Source organism: Triturus cristatus, chromosome 1_2 (assembly GCF_964204655.1).
Source record: "Triturus cristatus chromosome 1_2, aTriCri1.1, whole genome shotgun sequence".
NCBI lineage: Eukaryota > Metazoa > Chordata > Amphibia > Caudata > Salamandridae > Triturus > Triturus cristatus.
Window position 1 is genome coordinate 451,631,716 of NC_140580.1, and position 19,833 is coordinate 451,651,548.

The window sequence follows — 19,833 nt, forward strand, 5'->3', positions numbered from 1 at the left end:
GTCGGCAGGTGAGTGGTGTGGCCTGGTTGTGCAGGGGTGGCCAAGACGGGTCTAATGACCTGCGGCCTGGGGTGCAGCAGGCGCACATGGTCGCAAGTACCACCGCTCACGGCGTTGGCCTTGTGGCGGGCTGGGAGGCGCCACCCTGGCAGACAAATTGATCATTCCGGAAGAGAACCATGCCCAGAGCAACTGGCTTTTTATTCACACCCCTACGCTGGCCTGGCATACGTCAGGCCAGCCCACTCCGATCACGCTTACAGGGGGGGACGTAACAAGCTACATTTCCACGATCTTCCCCACTGCCTGGGGTAACATGGTTGCATCCACTGTTCACTACACTCCAAACACCAGCAGTACATGTCGACAAGGGCATGTCTGTGGTCTGCATGCTGCAGTCTGTCCAGCACATCCACGCCACACTTGGCATTGTGTACATTCTCATTTATGTGTCACTTGCCTCCTTCGCAGATGACTGGTTCCCACCTCTCCCCACATTCTGCTATTGTGTGGCTGAGGTGCCATGCAGTTGATGGCTTGTGTACAGGGCTAGCCCAGGATATCACAGTAAGTTGTGCTGTCGTGTCTGGAAGGTGGGCATGTTGTTTGGCATGTTGAATGTGAGTTTGTAACGTGTGCATTCCCAGAGTTGTGAGTTGCATGATTGTGGAGTTAAGGTGTGTGGTGTATTCATTTGGTACTTACCAACGAGCAATGCAGTCCCATAGGTGCCAGCCTTAAAGCGCTGGTCGATGATGGACTGTCGGAAGATGAAGGAATCATGCACACTGCCTGGGTAGTTGGCGATGACATTGGTGAAGAGTCCCAGGTGGTCCACCATTGCCTGCACATTGATGGAATGCGTGTGCTTGCTTCCTGTTGGTGTAATTGTGTGCGGTGGCGGCAGGGGGCATGATGAGTACGTGTGCAGTCGATTTCCCCCAACACATGCGGGAATCCAGCAGTTCCTGCACAGTGTGTGGGAAGTGAAGGTACTGGGGTACCAAGCTGATGATGGCTTCCAAGACAGGTGTGAGGAACTCAGATAGGGCTGGCTGTGAGACTCCTCCGACTCTGGTAGTTGTTGGTTGGAAGGTCCCAGAGGCCAACAGGTGCAGCACAGCCAGCTGCTTTGTCTGCGGAGGGATGTTGGTTGTCGGCTGTGTTGGTACCATCAGCCTGTGGGCAATGATGGTCAGGATGCGGAGGGTGGTTGTCCTTTTGAGCCTGTAGTGGGCAATGACATCCTCTGGTGTTAAGTCTGTAAGACTAGTGCGTTTTCAGAAGGTCCACTGTCTTTGTCTGCTCTGCCTCTGTGGTAGGGCGGGGGATGGTCCGGAAGGGGTTGCAGGCCTGGGGTTGGTGACGGTGGGTGTTGTGGCCCTCTTGGGTGTCCGAGCTGCATGATCAGTAGCTCCATGGCATCTGTTGTTCTTCAGGTGTGGCCCTTTCATACTGCAGGCAGTCGTCCGACTTAACATCCGGTAGGAGCAAGTGTTAAATCCCTGCTGCTATCGCGCCTTATCACATGTTTTATGATCTTATCGCCGATCTGGCTGGTTGTTGAGAATGTTGCGAAGTGGTGTTGTCGCGGATTTTTGCACTGGAACGCCTACTCTGCATCTCATTAGCGTTAGTTGCTGGTGTCATCCATGGCGATGTATTTTGTGGTTGCTATCGCAGGAAACCTGGTGTTATCGGCTGTTAGCACCAGCTTGTGAATAGGGCAATACATTTATCTTCCCTTTGGCTGCGATAAAGTGCCGATAACTCAGCGATAAGTCCTTGAGAATATTCCCCGTAGATGTTTATTGTATTAAAAGAAATGTACAAAATGAACAGACTTGAGTGCATGTAATCTTTCCCAAACAAATGTCTGATTGAGGTTTTCCCGTCTTAAGAATTACAGGCCCTGAAACATCCAAGTCACTATTAGTAAAAGTGCTAAGAGGGCACAATCCTTTTTATATATACATTGATTATGAATAGTCCCTGAATAACTATTCAATCCCCAATTTAGCTGTTTGGGGCCAATTCACAAAGGCAAGTAAAAGTGCACAGAAGGGTTTACCAGGAGTTGGCCATGGTGATTTGATTGTGGAAAACTCACTGATGTAATTTGTGCGTGGGTGCACTACTGTAGTAAAAAGATAGCAGTCGATTCTAATGTTACCTGTTTTTTACTTAGGTTCCGTAATCATATTATGAACTTTTTTAGAACTGTAACCAGAAGGAGTTGCTGCTCATAACAGCAGGAGTCATGCTTTTCACCTCGAAAGGAAGAAAGTAGGCCTCAGCCCTCCCTGGTTTAATTCACTCAGCTGTCGTCCAGTTGTTCTAATATGTGAACTGAAACTGTACATAAATCAATTAAAGAGCAAGGTGACACCCCATTATCTTTTTAAAACATTCGGACTAACGACAAAGGCTAGCCTTTCATATATGTTGCAAATTATTCCATTAAAATAAATCATGAATGCAAAAATATGTACCTTATTCTATTTCTTTATGGAAAAGAAGATAATTAACGTAATAAATGTACTTAAACCAGGCCTTGGAGGGTTCACTGACAGAATATCGACACCTAAAATATCCCCATACCACAATATTGAGTTAGAAATATCGATGCCAAAAATATCGACATCCTATATTTATAATAGTAAGCACAAAAATAAATAAAATAAAACTAAAGAGGCTGGCACTTGACTCTCTACAAACGTGTCTCCCATGCCTCCGGATTATATTTAATTTTTTTTTAGAAATATATTTATATATATTTTTGATATTTTTGTACTTACCATTATAAATATAGGATGTCGATATTTTATATATATATATATATATATATATATATATATATATATATATATATATATATATATATATATATGGAACTTCAGATCCTGACCTGGCAGTCACACCAGGAAACCACAGGCAATGTTTATTGATGAGAAATCATCACCAAATAGTCAGGCATAGTGCCCTCCATGACGCGTTTCGCTCGCTGCAAGCGAGCTTGATCACATTGTGGAAATATGGATTTTTCTGGTCAGTTATGTCCCCTATCTTGGACCCCAACGGTTTCATGTATAAATCACAAGTACATGTATGTTCCCTCCAGTTCCAGTTATGAAGACGCAAACACATGTGCGTCCACCGCCAACATGTCCTCTTTCAGATCCGCCATGAATGGGCTGGATATTCCATTCCTAAGTATGAAAGGCCACCGCCTTTATATGGTTCACTTATGCCATTTTACAGTCCAGGCAAGTAGGCCCTGATTCTGCCATCAAGCTTTTCCTGCCTTCTGCCTCTGAAAGCTCCAGTCTGAGCTCGCATCTGTATCCATGAACTTTGTCCTACTCTCTGCGCGGCTAACGGTGCCTGACATCAGCCTGTTGCCTGCCAAAAACTGTATTTCACCTTCGAGATTATCTGCTCCGCTCCCTACCCAATGCATTCCTGTCTAGTAGTTTAAGTAAACATTCTTCCAGCTACCGAGCAAAAGGCCCGGCTTCTCTGTCATTTTTTCAAGTGATTCATAGCCCTGTTACTATGAAAGATTTCGGCCCTCGCATCTAGTGTAGACACTTAGACGCTTGTACACGCACTAACAGTCAGTATAGTCAGTATAGAATAAGATTCTACTCTAAGAGACCTCTCTTTTGGATAACATAGTTCTTTAAACATAGGATGTTAGATATGATTCGGGATTAGGTTGACTTGACCCTCCAGACTTCTGTTGCCACATGTAGAGCTAAATGTCAAGTCCCCTTCACCCCCTAGTTGCACGTCAATCACACGTCATGCTGCTGCGCGCGCATTTCTGCCAAGTATTTCTGCTGACATTGCGAAATTCTTTCATGGAACCACCCTATTATGACATCATACCTGATGACGTTCTTTAGTTACACCCAGTTACACCCACTTTTGCTACGCATGTATGTTTTATCTTTACTATCAATTGTTACGCCTCCTCCATCTGTTTCACTGTAATGCCTATTGTATAAAAATGATTACTTGTCAATAAAGTGGTGTTCTTCACTTCCTGAACCTTCGTGGTGATGGAATATGGAGCTCCTCAATTTAAATTGATTCTGGAATAAAGCCCGTTCCGAACCTCTAATACCACGGATTCTGCCTCTTATTTTACTGAGCTATTGTTATAGATTTTCCGCATCAAATTAAGTCCCGGTAATTAAATTATTTACCACATAAATGGCGCCCGAACAGGGACACTTTCTCATCTCACGCGCCGGCGGTGCGTTGCAGGCCCGGTCTCCTGTCACAGCTGGACGGACAACAACGCGTACCCACAGGATTTCCTGTATCTCCCTCCTGCCGAGCGGGGGTAACTGAGGCTGCGATCAACACCCAGACGAGGCGGTGAGAAGTGCGAAGTATCCCGACCAGAGCCTAGCTGAGAGAGCAAGATCCGAGGTATACAGAGGCCCACCAGTTTTCCGAAGTTTCCGAAGTTCCGAGTCGAGTCCAGTCCGGTTCAAGTTCAGTTCAGTTCCGAGGCCTTCCGTTCCGAGCTACCCGGTGAGTACCATTATCGGGGAGGCGTTCTGACGTGCACATAGGTTGTGCCGGTCAAGACGGGTTTGGGTACACAAATCCGGTCTGCACTGTTTCAGCAGTGTATCTGTACTGTTTAGCAGTATATCAAGTATGTCTAGTATATAATTCAGATTTACCTAGTTAGTATCGAGTATTATGCTTAGTGACTAGTTCCCTAAATGACCATCATTGTTTATTCATTAAAATGTTAAATGTTAAAATGTTTTAAATACGTTCTGTATATTGTGGTGTGAATGACTGTTCATTATTGTGTTTTATGGTATTAAACGTGTTCAAAATTAGGTATCAGATCAGTTCTCAATATGCCGCTCTTTTCGAAATTAAGACAGATCAAAACCAGAAAAGGGGTACTCGAAGAAGCTGTTCCCATTCCTCCTAGGGACACTCCAGGGTACTTCATGTATCATAAACATGGCCTAGACGCCATATTATTTCTTGATCTATGGGTAGACTACACCAAGGAATTACCAGAAAGTCAGAGGTGGCCCGCAGCTGGGACCTGGGATGCAGGTTGCATTATGAAAGTAGAAGAAGAATTATGGAAAAGGAAAGCTAGACAGTCACAGAAAGATGCCATTGAATTATGGCGTAAAGAATCATACAGACGTACAGAAAAAGCGCTCAGACAGGAAGAGAAAAGTAAGGAAAATTCAAATAAAGTTCGAGAAAGTGTATTAAGTGAAGAAGGTACTCGAGTAAAGTCAGAACAAACAGACAGACAAAGAAATGCCCTTGTGAATGGTATGTATCCTCTTCTGGCCGAAGGACTACCTAAGGCTACTCCGGAGATACCAAGAGACTTGCCACCCCCATTGTTTCCGATAAAAGCACATCCCAAAGGGCATCCCAGAACCGCAGAAGATGTTTTTCTTTCCTCTTATTTAGACGACGCAGCTCCCGCATATGCTAATGCTGCGCCACATAGACCGCCTGCCGAGGGGGTTCAACGCCAAGACCCTCCTTCGTCTGTACCTCTGCAACAGCAAACTCCGACACAAGTTCCGGCAAGCACATCTGTTTCTACATCCGCATCCACACCTATGGTTGCTATATCCCGTTCAACGAATCCTTTCACATCCAGCACCCCAGGTGGTGCTACCAGAGGTACATCAAGCATTTTTTCTACGCCACCCAGAACAAATAAACTTTCTTTTCAAGAATTAGCCCACCAACGTACGCCCAAACTAGTAACTCCCAACACGCTCAAGGAACTTCTAATAGACTGTAGATATGACCCTGTGCCCGGAAAAGGGGACGAAATGATGCTGGCATCATTACGTATCCGACGAGCTGCAATATATTTAGGGAAGCTACCAGGAATGACTGCACATTTAGAAAATATATATCATTTTGTTCAGTCAGGGCGAGACCCTGAGAGTATTAACAGAGCCATGGAGTACCAAAAGGTGGAAATACAGGGGGAACTGTTACGTTTCCTCATAAACTGTGTGATCAGAAATCAAGATCAACCAGGGGTAAATCCGGAAGAAATGCAAATTCTTACCACATGGGGTAAGAATATATCAGAGGGGAGACACGATAAACGATCATGTATAGTAGCTATGAGCCGAAAGATCCGCAAAGAAATAGAACGAATACACGAGGAAAGATTAGCAGTAGACGAACCAGAACAAACCGAGGATGAGGAAGAACTAGAACTGCCCACAGGACAGTTAGAAACCATGGCCTATGTAGGTAGAGGAAGATCTTGCAATAATACTAGATGCTTTACTGATCCGATATGTCCGATACGTCCAGATAATACCAGAAAATTCCAAACTCCTATAATAAATATAAGGTCCCCCGAACATTCATTCCAAACCGCTGACAAATTACTCCGAGAACGAAGGGGTTATCATATACTCGATTCTATGGACGAACAAGAATTAGCCAGGTCAGCCGTTCACTGGGTTGATAGTCCTGGAAAATATGGTGATGATACACTAGCACATACGTTTTTGAACCTCGCCCCAGATGAACAGCGTTTAGCTGGTATCTATATGATTCAACAACTCCTTATATTATATAAAAGCCAACACTCCGATCCTGGTCCCTTACCTGATATATTGACTGAATTACTCACGAATAAATGGAGAGGTTCCGGTACTAAGTTAATTAGAGAAATACTAGAATCCAGAAAGCAGTACATCCTTTTTGTATGTCCTGAACATGTCTCACTGCCCATCAAGGAAAGAACGACGTATTACATGGATAGACAGAATCCCTTACGCGAAGTGCACCCGATAAAGGGTGATGACAATGAGTTTAAACGTGTGTTTGTATACACACCCATATCCAAAATAGAACTATTAGAAATGAAGAAAGTGGTACCCAGTCATGATAAAGACCCAGCAGGTTTCCATCGTGAAATTAAAGATATGTTACTCATGGGAGAATATACCTACCCCGACATTATGACAATATTGAAGGTATTAATGCCTGCGGGCATTTACGAAAAACTCAAGGAAAAGGATTGGGAGGTGGGAGACCAGAAGATAGATTGGACAGCATTAGAAAACGAAGAAAAAGCTCGAGGTCCAGGTTCAGGGCTCGGGGACAAGATCAAAGCACTACCAGGTTTACTAGTACAGGTACTGCCACGTTTATTAACTACGAAAAAGGAAGACTGGGGTGCAATCTCAGCCTGTAAACAAAAATCAGATGAAGACACTAGTGATTTCTATTCCCGATTTGAGAAATGTTTTGGTATAAATAGTGGAATAAAAGCAAGTAGCGAGTCGTATCCACATCTGTTTGTGACAAAATTGGTTGAAAATGCCTTGCCCCAAGTTAAGAATAGAGTATTGAAGTTCGAGAGTACCTGGCAAGGTAACACTCCGTCACAAATGTTACAAATGCTACAGTACCATCACAATAGAATTAGAGAAGAACAAGAACATGAACATAGACGCATGAAAGACACGAAAATGAAAATGCTAGTTTCCCAGACAGTGCCAGTTGACGGTCATAAGAAGGGTATAACACAGTCCAGTGTTTCAACAGGTCCTGTTAAAGGGACGTGCAACTATTGTAAACAGCCAGGTCATTATGTACACGATTGTCCCGTTTTAAAACATAATATCGCCATAGGTAACACAAAAGAAAGACCACGGCCACTTAGACAGGCTCAGAATAAACAAGGAACTCCGCAGCATGCACAGTCCATGCCAGCTCCGCAACAGTCTATGCCAGCTCCACCACCGCAGCCTATTGCTGCCACACAAACAACGACCCGACAGATGTATCAGACCGCACAGTATGACTATCCTGATTATCAACGATACTCATGAAACAGCCTAGAGAGGGAAGTTGGCTTACCGCTTATTGAGGTCCCTGTAGATCAAGAAGGACCTTATGTACACAGTGAACTGTTAGGTCAAGATAGAAAATTCTTACTCGATACAGGGGCAAGCCGAACAACAATAAAACGTAGTGAAGTTCCAGGGGCACCCCTCTCAGGCTCACAGAATATTTCCCTTGGTTTTTCAGGAAAACCTATCATTAACGAAGTAACACAGCCTCTTCCACTTACGATCGGTCCCTTGACACGAACTACAGATTTATTACTTACTAAATCATGTCCAGAAAACTTGTTAGGCATAAAAACTTTGAAAGCTCTCGGAGCTATAATATGTTGTTCTCCAGAAGGAGTAAGATTATTTTTACGTGATTTCAAAGGGCACTACGTGTCCCGAGACATGGATCACCGACTACAGACTTTACCGACACATTTATGGGCACAAGGCCCTACAGATGTTGGTTGCATGAACATTACACCATATCGAGTCACACTAAAGGCAGGAGTGGTACTTCCACGAATGCGACAATACAAGTTACCCCCAGATGCTGTAGTGGCTTTACTACAAATCATTGACGAGCTTATTACCCAAGGAGTGGTTGTGGAAACCGACTCCAATGTATGTAATTCACCGATAATTCCGATTCTTAAACGAACTGATCCAACAGCCCCGCCAGTATACCGATTGGTTATTGATCTGCGCGAATTAAATAAATGCATAGTACCACAATACCCCGTAGTCCCAGACATTTCTTCATTACTGACAGCCATTGATTCCGAAGCAACATTCTTTACTGTAATTGATCTCAAGAATGCCTTCTTCAGCGTCCCCATAGATCCGGAAAGCCAATACTTGTTCGGATTTAGTTTAAATGGACGAAGCTTTAAATTCACACGCGCACCTCAAGGATTTACAGAAAGCCCCAGCATTTATAGCCAAGCACTGAAACGAGAACTCGACAGTATCCACATGCCAGTCAACACTGCCCTGCTTCAATATGTCGATGATCTGCTGATCACCGCTAGAAGCGAACCTGAATGTGAGAAAGCCTCACTGACGGTATTACAATTTTTGGCCGAAAAGGGGCACAAGGTGTCCCCTTCTAAGCTGCAATTCTGTGTCCAGCGAGTTGTTTACCTCGGTCACTCGCTGTCGAAGGAGGGAAGGCAGCTTACACCAGATCGCATCCAGCTAATTGCTAATATGCCAATACCCAAGACACAAAAGGAGGTGCGGGCTTTCATAGGCCTCACTTCATATTGTAGGCAGTGGATCCCTCAGTATGCATTTCTAGCAAAACCCCTCATTCAATTGACAACACAGGAGGCAGCCACATCGACTGTTCTCCCTTGGACTCAGGAACATACACAAGCTTTTGAAAGCCTAAAGGAAGCCTTATGCCAAGCACCTGTTTTAGCAACACCATGTTACAATAAACAGTTTACACTCTTCGTTACAGAACGCGAAGGTACTGCCTTGTCAGTACTCACACAGGAACAAGCAGGATCACACAAACCATGTGCTTATTTTTCTAGTACATTAGATCCCGTAGCTCAGGCTTTGCCTGCGTGCCTGAAATCAGTGGCAGCAACAGCTTTAGCAATCAGACAAAGCGATGCCATAGTATTAGGGCATCCATTGACAGTACAAGTACCACATGCAGTAGAGGTTCTCTTGAACCGCACACAAACACAACACTTGACTATAGCACGACTCACTGGTTACGAATTAACATTGTTTCAGCCACATATAGAAATCAGACGTTGTAGTACATTGAATCCTGCCACACTGTTACCTGTAAATGGAACAGACCCACTAGCACATGATTGTATTGAAGTTATCACTATCACGACGAAACCCAGACAAGATTTGACAGACGTCCCATTGTCAGACCCAGACCTGACGTTGTATGTAGATGGTTCATGTATGAGAACAGGTACAGGAGAGCTAGTGGCCGCTTACGCAGTCACAACAGACACTGAAATCATTGAAACAAATTGCATAAATACCTTGTCCGCTCAAGCAGCAGAGCTCATCGCTCTGACACAAGCCTGTATTCAAGCAACAAATAAAAAAGTCAACATATACACTGATTCACGTTATGCATTCGGAGTTGTACATGATTTCGGCGTGCTGTGGCGAGAGAGAGATTATTTAACTTCTCACGGTGCCCACATTCAGCACGGACCCCTTATTCATGCCTTATTAGATGCAATACATCTACCCACTGTAATATCAATTATGAAATGTAAAGCTCATACGAAAGTTGCTGATATCATTTCTCAAGGCAATGATCTAGCTGACAGAACAGCTAAACAGACTGCTCAAACTCAAACATCCGACATGACAAAGACAATAGTCCCGACACCAACACATTGCATGATGGTTAAGGATCCCGCTCTTGACGTAATCGACATACAGACACATGCTACACCAGACGAAATAAAGAAATGGACTGAATTAGGAGGGATCCAAACGGATCAAGGATGGATGACGAAGGAAAAATCTGTGTGGTTCCTTCCTGATTCAATGGTCCAAGTCGTTATTAACACTGTACATAGTCCAGCACATCTAGGAGAAAAAGCTATGCTAGACAGCATCCAACACATTTGGTTCAACAAACATTTACGAGCAGCAGCTAAACAAAAAGTTCGTACCTGTATGATCTGTTGTCAGTTTAACCCAGGTAAAAGCATTCCCGTAGAACAGGGTGGATTTCAGCCTCCTGATCACCCTTTTGAAGTCCTCCAGATGGATTATATCCAGATGGAACGATGTCGAGGATTCAAATATGTTCTCGTAGTTGTCTGTGCTCTTTCCCGTTGGACAGAGGCATACCCGGTTTCAGATTACACTGCCCCGACTACTGCCAAACAGTTAGTTCGAGAATTCTTCCCACGGTACGGTTTACCACGTGTTGTCTACTCAGATAACGGCCAGCCGTTCGCATCCGAATTAATGAAACACGTTTCACTTTTGTTAGGCTATCAGTGGAAATTTCACTGTGTCCGACACCCCGAGGCAGCAGGTCTCGTGGAAAGACATAACCAGACCCTGAAAATTAGATTGTCCAAAATATGCAGAGAGAAAGGTGTCGACTGGGTAGTAGCCTTACCCGTTGCACTTTTTTACATGAGAATGGTAGCACACTCTCGAACAGGGCTATCCCCTTATGAAGTGATCTTCGGTAGACCACCAAATATGTGGGGGACGCCTATACCACGCAAAATAACTGATATTGACTGTAATATGCTGACAGATTACTTGGCTTCCTTGATGTCTGCACTACAATCTTGTCGTTCACAGGTAGCTGCAGCCTTTCCCGACAACACCGAGGTGAAACCCCATGACGTAATTCCAGGGGATTTAGTTCTAGTGAGGAACTTTGATCGGAAGTCTCAGCTGGATCCTAGGTGGAAGTCGCCTCAACTCGTATTGCTAACGACGAGGACAGCCGTAAAGATCGAAGGACGAAAAGGCTGGATACATTCAAGTCATATCAAGAAATTTCATGGACTACCGTCAGACGTAAACGACACACCTTGTGTGTCTTCCCCGAGTGACTCTAAACTTCCTTTGGTTGAACTGAATAACCATGAACAATACAAACTAAAACTTAGGTCTAACAAGTCAGGCAATTTGATTGTTTAAGTCCTCTCCAAGGTGAATCGGTCGAATTTGTCTCTGACATGTATCCCTTAGACCTGTATAGAGAAAGAAACAGAAGGATAAAGTTGAAACGACATGCGTACTGTAAATCACTGCGTAGTCATTGCACAGTGACGTTATTAATTTTGTTTTTCCTAAGTCTTTTAATAATTACTGCAAGTATATTGTTGCACACATATTATCCTATTTCTAGACATGTTTACAATATTACTGCTGAACATTCTTTTAGTGAATTACCTCCGCATGAATTGTCTTATAGATTTGCGCTGCGCAATAACACTTTTATTAGTATGTTACATCATTCCCATCAGGTTAGCAATGCTACAAATTGTTGGATATGTGGCCGACTCCCTCCCTATCAGAACTATAAAGGAATTCTACCTCTCTTTCCATACCCGTTCACACACAACGGCTCCTGTGGAGCATGGTTTAGTTTAATTAATTCCCTAGATTCGAATTCTGCAGTTTACCAGAATAACTGGGTATGGGGAAATCTGAACTTAGTTTTACTCAAAGTCTGCCACCCCAACAAGGAGGGACTTCCCAAAAGAACAGGAACTGATCTAGAAAATGAAGTATATGGATTAGGTAATTTTACGCTCAATCTCATGATCTTGAATGTCGAATCCGAAGCTACTCCAATTTTGCCCGTCATGTCAGTATTTCCAGTTAAAGGTGAATTATGTGTAAGAAAGAATGGTTCCATACATATGGGCCATAGTAGATGCACCACTGTAATAGAATTTAGTGATCAAGGCAAGTCTACATTTAGAGCTTCCCGCCATTCCTACTTCATATGTGGTCAGACGGCATACATACGTTTGCCACTAGATTGGGATGGTACCTGCTACATCGGATTCCTTTTGCCACCTGTTTTCCTAGCTCCTCCTGATTATCACAGAAATACTCATTTAGTACATAATAGAGAAAGGAGAGATCTCCCAATAGTCGATTACACTGAGACAGCATGGGAAAAATATACAGATTTCAATAAAGGTCTCTTTCCCTATATAGGTACAGTTACCAATAGTAAGCTGATACGTAGATTAACCAGAACCCTTGAAGCAGTAGTGAACGAAACTATCTCCGCCTTAGGCAATTTAACAGAAGAGCAGTCTGCTATGCGGATTGTTGTGCTTCAAAATCGTCTTGTCCTTGACGTCATCCTGGCCGATAGGGGCGGAGCTTGTAGGGTCATCGGATCAAGTTGTTGCATTTTCATACCAGAAAATTCGCCATCTGTATATAAAGCCATAACTCGCCTTCATAAGATTGTAAGCCAGATACACCAGAATCCAGGCACCTGGACTTGGTCCGGTTGGTTTTGGAGTGTATTATCTACCTTTGGATGGAAGGTCCTATCCTTCCTAGGTATTGGCTTTCTCATACTATTCAGTTGCTGTCTATGTCTACAATGTGGACCAGCGATCTGTGGTCTGTGTGCCACATCGTGTATTCCACCACCAAGATTTCATTCATCACGGAAGAAGAAAGAAGAACAAATGATGCTATATGAACAGATCGATGGATTAATGAAGATTGATATCTCTTGACGGGCAAGTAGGGGACAAGGAGGGAATGTGGAAATATGGATTTTTCTGGTCAGTTATGTCCCCTATCTTGGACCCCAACGGTTTCATGTATAAATCACAAGTACATGTATGTTCCCTCCAGTTCCAGTTATGAAGACGCAAACACATGTGCGTCCACCGCCAACATGTCCTCTTTCAGATCCGCCATGAATGGGCTGGATATTCCATTCCTAAGTATGAAAGGCCACCGCCTTTATATGGTTCACTTATGCCATTTTACAGTCCAGGCAAGTAGGCCCTGATTCTGCCATCAAGCTTTTCCTGCCTTCTGCCTCTAAAAGCTCCAGTCTGAGCTCGCATCTGTATCCATGAACTTTGTCCTACTCTCTGCGCGGCTAACGGTGCCTGACATCAGCCTGTTGCCTGCCAAAAACTGTATTTCACCTTCGAGATTATCTGCTCCGCTCCCTACCCAATGCATTCCTGTCTAGTAGTTTAAGTAAACATTCTTCCAGCTACCGAGCAAAAGGCCCGGCTTCTCTGTCATTTTTTCAAGTGATTCATAGCCCTGTTACTATGAAAGATTTCGGCCCTCGCATCTAGTGTAGACACTTAGACGCTTGTACACGCACTAACAGTCAGTATAGTCAGTATAGAATAAGATTCTACTCTAAGAGACCTCTCTTTTGGATAACATAGTTCTTTAAACATAGGATGTTAGATATGATTCGGGATTAGGTTGACTTGACCCTCCAGACTTCTGTCGCCACATGTAGAGCTAAATGTCAAGTCCCCTTCACCCCCTAGTTGCACGTCAATCACACGTCATGCTGCTGCGCGCGCATTTCTGCCAAGTATTTCTGCTGACATTGCGAAATTCTTTCATGGAACCACCCTATTATGACATCATACCTGATGACGCTCTTTAGTTACACCCAGTTACACCCACTTTTGCTACGCATGTATGTTTTATCTTTACTATCAATTGTTACGCCTCCTCCATCTGTTTCACTGTAATGCCTATTGTATAAAAATGATTACTTGTCAATAAAGTGGTGTTCTTCACTTCCTGAACCTTCGTGGTGATGGAATATGGAGCTCCTCAATTTAAATTGATTCTGGAATAAAGCCCGTTCCGAACCTCTAATACCACGGATTCTGCCTCTTATTTTACTGAGCTATTGTTATAGATTTTCCGCATCAAATTAAGTCCCGGTAATTAAATTATTTACCACAACATGACGTGTCTCGTGATCTGAAGGCACTTTAAAAGAGCAAGGCAGTGAACATGCTCAACTGCCTGTCAGCACAAGTGAACACCAAACATAATAATAATAGAAAACATACTGAATATCGGCAGCATATCTAATAGTTAAAAGGTAGTTAAAAACCCACAGGCATGAAAAAATATATAAATGTAAATAAAGTGGCAGTGCATTTAGTTCATATAATTATAAACCCTCATTGTAAAATTTTTAAACGCAAGTGCGTAAGTATTCAATATTATAACAAGGCAAACAAAAATAGTCAGTAATGAAGTCACATACTGAGTCAAATACAAATATAAATATGATTATAAATAATCTTATTGTTGTTATTCGTAGGGTGCTAGTGCACCTAGTTGATTGCCCATTGATAAGTCAATACCATACCAATGCAAAAACTACAAGAAGGAATATTGATATTTTGACATATTATCTCAAACTCCACAGTTATCTTATACATAAATAACTTAAAACCACTCCACATGTAATAGGATTGTTATAATTTATAACTACCTTTAAAACCATATAGTAAAAAGATAGATATGACATCTAATCTTTTATATTAGAAACAAAGAAAGTGCAGAATTATAAAGATGATACAAGAAAAAGGAGCATGTGCAAATGTGCAAAGGTGTGCAAACTAGCTAATGTGCATGAATAATAAAGTTAAATAGCAGCAGCTGATTCCCTAAAAGAACTCCTTTTGATTTTTAAGTCAACATCACACAATTCGAAAAGATAAAAATATTCGAATTGTCTTAAGTGCATGGTCAGATTTGGAAATGATCAAAAAAAGAGTGATGAATGGCAATAAAAGAAGACTAAAATAAGAGGCACATTTAAATTACATTTTTAGGTTACACTTTTAGGTTACATATTTATGGCCAAAAGTATGAGCTACACAGTGTAAGAAGACAAAAATGGCAAAACTTCATATAGATAAAAATTGATGAAAATACACTAAAAGATATTATTATATATAATTCCATAAAAATCTATAAAAAGTTATGCATATCCTCATTGGTGTTCAGTCCATTAGGCATCTTGGTGTCAAGGGCTAAAATGAAGTGTGTTTCTAGTTGCCTTAATTTTTTCTCTCTGTTCCCTCCCCGGCCGGGGTTGGGAACGGCACCAAGCACAGAATAAGTGAAATCTTTCAACTGGTTATGAGGAACTAGCTTGAAGTGCCGGGCAACCGGATAACTAGCATCCGAATTAACAATAGCCCTGATATGCTGAAGTTTACTACTTCCTATATACGCCAAGCCGCAAGTGCATTTGAGAATATAAACAGAATATTCTGTGCGGCAAGACAGGTAATCCATAATCTCAACTTTTATATCACTGAAAGCCGTCACATAGTGAGTCATGTTACAAGCAAAAGTGCATGCGCGGCATGACGTACATTTATGGAAACCCTTGCTGGCCAACCATGATCGTTTTGGGAGAACTTCAGTACTCGATTTAACAAAGGCATCCCTCATTGAGGGAGCCCGCCTCAAGGTAATATCAGGTAAAGAAGGTAAAATTGGCCCCAAAGTAATATCAGTGAGCACAATTGGCCATTGGGAGTAGATTATTTTACGGATCATCTGTTCCTGTACACTAAAAGTGGTTATTAGCCTTATTTGCCGTTTGTCTTCAATATTGTTCTCTGTAGACACTGCAGTCACACTATTGATAGATTCTCTGGGTTTAAGTAGATCTTCTCTTGAGTGTTTATTAGCTTTTTCAAGGGCCAAAGTCAATTGTGTCATTTTGTAACCTCTACTCAAAAATCTAGAAAGAGCCTCCCGCTGACAGGTATGTGTATCATTGGCTGAGCTACATATACGGCGAATCCGCAAGAACTCGCCATATGGCATACTCTTGATCAGATGGCGAGGGTGTGAACTCTCTGCATGTAAAATGGAATTACCAGCAGTTTGTTTGCGATGTAATTTGGTATGGATTAGATTGTTGTCAATATATATAAGTGTATCAAGAAATTCTACACTAGTAGTGCTGATATGAGCAGTAAATTTTAAATGAAGCTCATTTTGATTAATGATGTTAATAAAATCTTGAGCCTGCTCATATGTTCCATTCCAGATTAAACAAACATCATCAATGTAGCGCCAATAATACGCAACATGTTCATACAGTTCCTTGTGTGTGGCCATAAGTACATGCTCCTCCCACCAGCCCACGTGAAGACACGAATAGCTGGGAGAGAAGCATGCCCCCATGGCCACACCCCTAAGTTGTTGGTAGATCACCTGATCAAAAGAAAAAAAATTATTGTTCAAACACAACTCTGTCATTTCAATTAACATATCATTATGTTCTTTCATGCCAATATTCCTTTTGCCCAAAAAGTATTTGGTTGCTGACAATCCATCAAGATGATTAATGCTAGTATATAGGGACTCAATGTCCATTACTATAAATAAAAATCCGGGATGCCAAATAACTTTATTAAGTTTGCTCAGAAAGTCTGTAGTGTCCCTAACGTAGGAAGGTAATGAGATTACATGTGGTTGAAGAAAAAAGTCTACATATTTAGACACATTTTCAAGCAAACTTTTCTGAGCTGAAATAATTGGGCGACCAGGAATAGGAACAATCTTTTTATGCACCTTCGGAAGAAAACATAAGATGGGAGTAATAGGATGCTCAACTTTAAGAAACTCATATTCGTTTTTAGTAAGAAGCCCAGTCCTTTTCCACCTGTGCAGATCTTTAGACACTTTATCTTGAATTAGACGGATGTCTTGTTTGGAAGATTTTCTATAGCAGCAGCTATTTGAAAGATGTCGTTCAGCCTCAGCCATATATTGATCACGGGGCCAAAGAACAATATTGCCCCCCTTATCAGATTTATTGATAATGATGTCATGTTTGTGGTTCAATTTCTTAATAAGGGACTGATATTGAGCATTTTTATAGGTTCTGGCATGTTTACTTGACATTACAACTCTATTCAAACGCTTAAGTTCCTCAACAACCCTATCACTAAAGATGTCCACCGCATCCTTAGGCATGAGGGGGAGAAAAGTAGAGGCCGGTTTAAAAGGGCTTTTGGCTGCTTTATCAGTTCTAATATCCATATCCGACATAACTTCCTGTGTTGATGATAGAACAGTGTCTGTAGACAAAGAATGCAACAATCGTAAATTCTGCATGTCACTTACTTGAAGAGCGTCAGAGGTGGATAAAGGACTGGGAGGAATAGGCACCTTATCAAGTGGTTTATTCAAACGAAAATATTTGAAAAGTTTCAGTTTACGAATAAACTTAAAAGACATCAATTCTAGTTTGATTATAAGAGAATTGATTAAGAGGACAATATGTAAGACCAAGGGATAGCAACTGGATTTCTGCATTATTCAAAACAGTATCTGAGAGGTTGATAACTGTGTTGAGGCATATATATATAATAAATATTAAATATATTATAGAATAGGGGGGGCGTGGCTAGGCGCCGTGGTGAATGGCCGCCTGATCCCGGAGCTCCGCCGGGGCTGTTGGTGTTCCATTGAAATCCGGCAATAATCCGTGCTGAGGGGAGTGCCCTGGAGCTCCCCCCGGCTCCCCCTGACCCAGTGCCCACGAGAGCTGCTCGGCGACCCCAGGAGACACTCGCGCGGCCCGGGAGGGCGGCCGCGGCGGGTGACGGCAGTCAGGTGCCTCGGCTCCGGAGCTCTGTGACCGCTCCCGGCGCTACTTGAGGCCCCCGGCGTGGGCCTGCTTAGCGACGTGCTCGGAGTGACGCCGTCGCGGGAGAACGCGGCCGAGTTCACGGCGCGGGACCGCCCCTGGACCCGGGAGCCTGTAGCCAATGTCGGGGACCAGCAGTCGTCCAACGGAAAGGTGCATGATCGCGACTGGGGCTGCGGCGGAGTGATTCCCTGGCCGAGAAGGGGGCGCCATTTTGTGGCCACAGGAGAGCAGAGGGAGGCCTGTTGCTGAGGGGCGCCCTGCCCAATCATCCGGTGAGACCCACGAGCGCGACTGGGGACTGTGCACCGCCTGGATGGCCGGGGGTGTGACAGAGTGCTGTACCTGATATCGGGCCTGGCTGTTTGGCGGCGGAGGTCTTCCTCCCTCTATCGATCCCTGAGAGAGAGCTGTGGGCCCAATGAGACAGCCGTGAACGCTGGCCCGGACCAAGGGGCGCTTGGGTGTTGTGGCGGGGACCAGCAGTTGTCCACAGGGAAGGTGCACGATCGCGACTGGGGCTGCGGCGGAGTGATACCCTGGCCTAGAAGGAGGCGCCATTTTGTGGCCACAGGAGAGCAGAGGGAGGCCTGTTGCTGAGGGGCGCCCTGCCCAATCATCCGGTGAGACCCACGAGCGCGACTGGGACTGCGCACCGCTTGGATGCCCGGGAGTGGGACGGTGTACTGTACCTGAATTCGGGCCTGCCTGTGTGGCGGCGGAGGCCTTCCTCCCTCTATCGATCCCCGAGAAAGAGCTGTGGGCCCAAGGATACGTCCGCGAACGCTGGCCCGGACCAAGGGGCGCCTGGGTGTTGCAGCGGGCAGTGGTGCATATGGCCCGCGGGGTGCCCGGAACGCCATGCGGCCCAAGAGTGGTGCCGCAACACAGGCCAACAAGCTTGACCAGTACACAGTAGCCAAGGCGCCGCCTCAGGCGGAAAGGGCTCCGAAGGATGATGCAGACCCAGCGGACCCTTCCTTGAAGTCCATCATGGCCGCGATTCAAACCCTGGGCACTAATTTGGAAACCAAAATGGATAAGATCACCATTGAAGTGGCCCTGCTTCAAGCCGACCTGGGGAAAACCACTGACCGGTCCAAGGCCAATGAAGTCGATATAAAGGCCCTACAGGACTCGGAGAAGCGGCTGGAGGGTAGGGTGAATGAGCTAGTGCACCAGCACCGCCTGATGGCCCTGCGGCTTGACGACCAAGAAGGAAGGGCTCGGAGAAGTAATATCCGCGTCGTGGGTGTGGCGGAAGGACTTGAAGGAGACAGTGTGGAGCTCTTCCTGGAGGACCTGATCCTACGACACCTTAAACCCAAGCGTCTCTCGAAGCTCTTCACCATTGAGCGGGCGCACAGAGCCCCTATCCCACGACCCAAGCCTGGGGCCATGCCACGGACGATCATAGCCAAAATATTGAATTTCCGTGACCGTGACGCAATTCTCCAGGCGGCAAGACAGCACGGTGACCTACAGTATGAGGGGGCCACGATCCGTTTCTTTCCCGACTTCACGCTCCAGGTCCAGCGAGAAAGGCGCTCCTTTCAAGGGGTCAAGGCGGCGTTACGCAATCGTGGGATCAGGTATATGATGTTCTTTCCCGCCAAACTGAAATTTATCACTGGTGGACGATCCCTCTTCTTTACCACGCCGAAAGCGGTACAGGAGTGGCTGGATGCGGGAGAGATGACGCAGGATTCCCGGCGTGAAGATGAGCAGTGGCGGGACGCGGGCCTGCCCGCCACGGAGTCGGCGCCGGGACACCCAGGGGGTGGT

The 19,833-nt window shown here is 44.3% G+C and overlaps 1 protein-coding gene across 1 annotated transcript in view; it reads left to right on the top strand.

Moving 5' to 3' along the window:
* CC2D2B (coiled-coil and C2 domain containing 2B) overlaps positions 1-19,833 on the top strand; it is a 1,427,481-nt gene that overhangs the window by 564,282 nt on the left and 843,366 nt on the right. The window lies entirely within an intron of this gene.